Source organism: Mustelus asterias, chromosome 17 (assembly GCF_964213995.1).
Source record: "Mustelus asterias chromosome 17, sMusAst1.hap1.1, whole genome shotgun sequence".
NCBI classification, from domain to species: Eukaryota; Metazoa; Chordata; class Chondrichthyes; order Carcharhiniformes; family Triakidae; genus Mustelus; species Mustelus asterias.
In genome coordinates, this window is record NC_135817.1 from 6,386,885 (window position 1) to 6,392,932 (window position 6,048).

Consider the following 6,048-nt stretch of genomic DNA (forward strand, 5'->3'; position numbering starts at 1 on the left):
AACGCGTTTTCTCAATGTTCAGCGTTTGCAGAAGAAAGATGAACAAGTTGAGACGAACAGCACTCAGAATTTTAAGTCTTAAACAGGTCAGTCATTAGAAACTTATTGATGGCATCATTGTTCATCTGTCAGTTTATATCGTGTATTATAGTTAGTGTTGAACTTTGTTGAACTCCAAGCACAATCATGATAGCAGAAGTGGTGGTCAGGAGCAGCTGGTCAAGCAAGCAGACTCATCCACCAACCAGATTAAAGAATTTTAAGACAACAAACCATGAAGTAGAAGACAAATTATAATTCACTTAGAACATGCACGTTGATATTAAGGTATGAGATCAAATATCATGAACAGACTTTAAAAAAAATAAATTCCATGTTTTTAAAATGAGTTTTTCAGGGCCAGAAAAGTGCCCAGCAGTAGTTATGACTTAGCTTTATCCCAAAGTAGGATCATGATATTTTCCATTATAAATGCTATGCACTTGTCAGGTCTGGTTCCCACTGTCTGATGTGGTGATATGCATTGCCAATCTTGAGCTATTTTATCTTGCAGGTAGGAAAATGTCAAGCGAAGTTCATTTTTTAAAAAAAGTGTGTCTTCACTGTTTGATTTAAACGAGACAGAATACAGATATAAGATGCAAAGATGACAGTTTTATTAGGCAAGTTTAAATTCATTTTGCACATTGAACCAGGATTGATCCTCTGATAATGGAAAGTGCGGTGTGCATGCCAGAAGCAGCACCAGGCATACCCAAAAAGTAAGTGTCAACCTGATGAAGCTACAACACAGGACTACTTGCATGTCAAACAGCATAAGCAGCATGCAATATGCAGCTATGCGATCCCACAACCAACGGATTAGATCCAAGCTCTGCAGTCCTTTCTCATCCAGTAATGAATGGGAGGGGTCAATTAAACAACTGGAAGAGGTGACAGCTGCACAAATATCCCCAACCTCAACGATGGTGGAGCGCAGCACATGAAAATGACCAGGTTGAAACATTTGCAACAAACTTCAGCCAGAAATTAAGTGGATGATCCACCTCACCATCAGCTAGTCTTGATCCAATTCATTTCACATACCAAAAACAGTTGAAGGCACTGGATACTGCAAAAACAATGGGCTCCAAAGACTTGTGGAAAATTGCCCAGGGTGTCCTGCTCATAAAAAGCAGTACAAATCCAACCAGCCCAATTATCACCCATCAATTTACTCTCAAATCAGCAAAATGATAGAATGGGTTAATAATGCTATCAAGTGGCACTTGTTTAGCAATAACCTGCTCAGACTATCCATCTGCGGGTCAGTTTCAGGGCTACTCGGCTCCTGACCTCATTAAAACTTTGGTCCAAACCTGTACGAGAGGGAGCTGAATCCCAGAAGGGAGTTGCCTGACTGCCTTTATATTCTCGGCAGCTCTTGACAGTGTAGCAGTAGGGAGCCCTAGCAAAACTGGGAATCAGAGGAAAAACTCTCCACTGGTTGGAGTTATTCCAAGCACAAAAGAAAGATGGTTATTGTTAATGGAGGTCAATCATCTCCATCCCAGGACATCTCTGCAGGAATTTCTCAGCAGTGTCCCAGGCCCAACCATCTTCAGCTACTTAAGTCATGACCTTCCATCCACCATAAGGTCAGAAATGAGGATGTTCACTGATGATTGTGCCATGTTCAACACTATGCAGATATTGAAGCAGTTCATGCCCATGTACAGAAAGACCTGGACAACACTGTGCCATGAATTGGTAAATGGCATCAAATATGATCCACAAGTGCCAGGCAATGACCATCTCCAACAAGAGAGAATCTAACCATCTCCCTTAACATTTAATGGCATCATCGCTGAATCTCCCACTTTCCAAGGGATTTCCATTAACAAGAAACTGAATTGGACCTAAACATTCCATGGTTACAAGAGTCAGAAGCTAGGAATTCTGCAGCAAGTAACACCTTCTGACTCAAAACTCTGACCATCACAAGGCAAAGTCAGGCATGTGGAGGAATACTCTCTCGTTGCCTGGATGAGTGCAGCTCCAACAACACTTGGAAGCTCAACACCATCCAGGACTAAACATCCTGCTTTATTGGCGCTCCATCCATCACTTTCAACATTCAATTCCTCCACCACAATGCACATCTAAATGCATGCAGCAACTCACCAAGAATCCTTCGACATCACTTTCCAAACCCTCAAACTCTGCCACCTAGAAAAACAAGGGCAGCGGATGCATGGAAGCACCACCTGCAAGTTCCCCTCTTAAGCCACACACCATTCCGACTTGGAAATGTATTGCAGTCCCTTCACCATCCTTCCTGAACTCCCTCCCTAATAATGTGGTGTACCTACACAACACGGACGGCAATGGTTCAAAGCTGTGGCTCACCATCACCTTTTGGAGGGCACTTGAATTTTCTTCTAATGATTTCTAACTAGCTTTAATAAAGGTCAGAAATAAAAAACTAACGAATGTGATCAAATGTTGTTCCTACTTCAAACAGAAGTAGTTTGATGAGCAAGCGTGATAGGCACACAGAAGGCATGTTGAGCAATGTGCTTCATTTTGTTAGTGTAAAGAGTATTAAAACTTGGAAAGAATAATTCTTTACAGAAAATTTTCCAAAGAGTAAAACTTGTCATTGTCATGATTTTCAATTTTGTTTTTCCCTACATTTTGAAATGGGCTGGAAGATGCATTTTTAAAAATTCTGCAGATAAAATTTGAATTTCACAGAAACCGAGACACACAGTAGGAAACAATGCTCATTTCTTAGAAATTTGTTTGCTGGAACTACTTAGTAATACCAGGAATTCCCCAGTAAGAGATCCCTTATTTCACTTCCCAATTCTGCTGTGCCAGGTTCCCCCTATGCACCAAATGTCCCCAAAGGATTTGTTCTCATCCAGTAATGTTTGACACCATGACCATCCCCTCAGCTCTATGACAATATCATTATCGATAGAATCATAGAAGCCTACAGTCCAGAAGGCGGCCATCGAGTCTACACCAACCACACTCCCACCCAGGCCCTATCCTCAGAACCCCATGCATTTACCCTAGTTAGTCCCACTGACACAGGGGTAATTTATCATGGCCAATCCACCTAACCTGCACATTTTTAGACTCTTCCAATTTTGCAAAACCCCAGATTACTTCAGTTCTGCCAAACTGCACAGGCAGCACGGTAGCACAGTGGTTAGCACTGCTGCTTCACAGCTCCAGGGACCTGGGTTCGATTCCCGGCTTGAGTCAGTGTGTGTGGAGTTTGCACATTCTCCTCGTGTCTGCGTGGGTTTCCTCCGGGTGCTCCGGTTTCCTCCCACAGCCCAAAGATGTGTGGGTTAGGTTGATTGGTCATGCTAAAATTGCCCCTTAGTGTCCTGGAATGCATAGATTAGAGGGATTGGCGGGTAAAATGTGTAGGGATATGGGGGTAGGGCCTGGGTGGGATTGTGGTCGGTGCAGACTCGATGTGCAGAATGGCCTCTTTCTGTGCTGTAGGGATTCTATGAAACTGCAGGACCAGTACCACCATGGTACTAAATGCCAATGCAATATTATGACTGGGATGTTAATTTAAGATTAGGAAACCAATCATACAAAGGCATGTATTATATCCATTAAAATCAGAATTCAGAAGAGAATGCTCTGACCTATGCACTTACATCTATTTAGATGCTGGGCAGGTAATGGCACATTCTGAATCCAAAGGCAATATGGGGCTTACAGTACATCTGTGATTCTGAATCACAGGAAAATAGATTACAAAACTCAAAAATGCAACTTAATTCGAGTTACTGTTTCACAGTTGTCAGATGAAAATACTTATAAAATATAACATCTTGCACTTGGGCATATTAAGTTTGGGCATAACATGAGGTTTACCAAACAATGGAGGTTGCAGGCAGGTTTTTAAAGGATTGGTATGCTTTAAGTGAACCTTATTTTTGTCACTAGATACAAAATATCCATTCCAGATACAATGCACCCCTTCCACTTGTGCGCTTTGGGGGTCGACGATGAGAGGGGGAGGAATTTGACTGCCGCCTACTCAATTCAGCAGCAGATAGGCACCAACTCCAAACAATACAACCTCCTTTGCATTTTCAGAAGTCATCCCATCCTTCAAGGTGAATTTATGTTGTCTACAGCAAAACATTCTGTAACGACCTCATCTACCTCAGGAATAGACTACCAAAATATGCTTCAAATGTGGATTTATTGCCGAGTTGATGGAAGAGTTCCTGTGGCCAGCTAATTATGGAGCCAAGTCATGGAATAGCTGCGATTAGAAGCATCAGGTGTCAGTTACAGGTCATGAAGCTTTGTTGCTGTTGGGAATCAATTTCCCTAAATAGAAACTTGCGCAGAGTTTTTGGAAGTTGACCTATGTCTCAACTTGGAGACTTACTAGACCAGTAGGTATTTCCTCCTTTTTTCACATGTTCATGCAATTGAAATGCAAATCATTTAGCAAGAAAGCCAAGCTGAATAGGCAGGATAGGTTGGAGACAAATAGATCGGCATATACCTGGATAAATCTAAAACACCAAAATTAGCTTAAAACCCAAATGTTAGATTGTATGAGCATAATTTTGCAAAATTGCTATGCGTGGTGCTTGTCAGGTACCACCAAAACCAAAATGAGAGATAAAAGAGGTTGGAAATTTGAAATAAACAAAATGCTGGAAGTGTTCAGGTCATACAGCATCTAAAGGAAAGTTGATGACTTTGTTGGAGCAGAGAAATGTTAGTGATAACAGATTTTAAACCAGAGGTGAGGAAAGAGAACAAGAGCAGGCAAGGAGGGGGTGAAAACAAAAAAAAAGGTTGCTCTTTTGTAGGAGACAGGAAAAATTACATGACAAAAGAAATGATGGTGCAAGGCTAAAGATGAAGGTAATTAAATGGATAGAGGCAATAAACTCAAATTTGAAATATGAACTCAAATGTTGAATTCAGAAAGTTATGTGCCTAACGGAAAGAGGAGGTGCCTCAATACAACAGTTTAGAAGGCAAAAAACAGTAGGAGGTGGAGAAATAAATGATTAAGAACCAGAAAGCCAAGGTCACACTTGCAGGCTGAACAGGTGATAACCTAATCTGCTCTCCCAATGTGGGGTAGACCACATTATGCTCAGCAAATACAGTATATTAAATTGAAAGTACAAGAAATATCACTATTCCACCTAGAAGAGGCATTCAGAACATTTGCTCTCAAGGGAGGCAGTTAAAAAAGTTGTACCATGTTATAGGAAGGGGTGATTGAATAGACTATGGTGCTGAGGGGGATGTTCCCTTTGGATTGCTGAAAAGGGATGAAGATATGGAGGACAACATCACACTGGAGGTAGTGGAAAGTGAACTATTTAAAAGTGGAGGATGGATGGGGGGGGGGGGGGGGGAGATACAAAACTCCAACATACTGGTCACCCAGAGCAGAGCACCAATCCCACTGTTCACCAAGAACACTTATCACCTCGACACCCAATTTCTCCAAAATAACTGCCTCTCCCTCAATTTGCCCAAAATGCGGCTCTTCATATCCTGCTCCCACATCATGTGCTGCATCTCATCCTCTTCCTGCTAATCACAGTCCTTGCTGACCTCCATTTATTACCTCATAACTAGTGATTATAATAAAATCTTAGGTTGTCAAGTCTTAAACTCCTTCATCGCACCTCATCTCTGATCACCTCCCATCCATCTTCACATTTCCGCTCTGTCCCCGGTGCTGGTACCGAACGTCCTGGTTGCTTTCTGAAACTCGTGTCATTGCACTAAAATTCTCTCAAAACCCATTTTTTGAGCAAATGACATCCTAATGTCAGTATCTTCTCCATTTGTGAAATGATCAAGACAGCAGCCAATAATTGCTATCTGTAGTGTGCTCAACTAAATCACCGAGGTCTTGTATTCTAGAATCTCAACCTCCTTTGCAATCGACCACTGAACTAGCCTCGAGTTATCTTTCGGCTCAACTTTTATTTTTGACTGGTTACACTGCAAAGCTCCCTGGGATGCCTCCCTATGTATAGGAGCTAT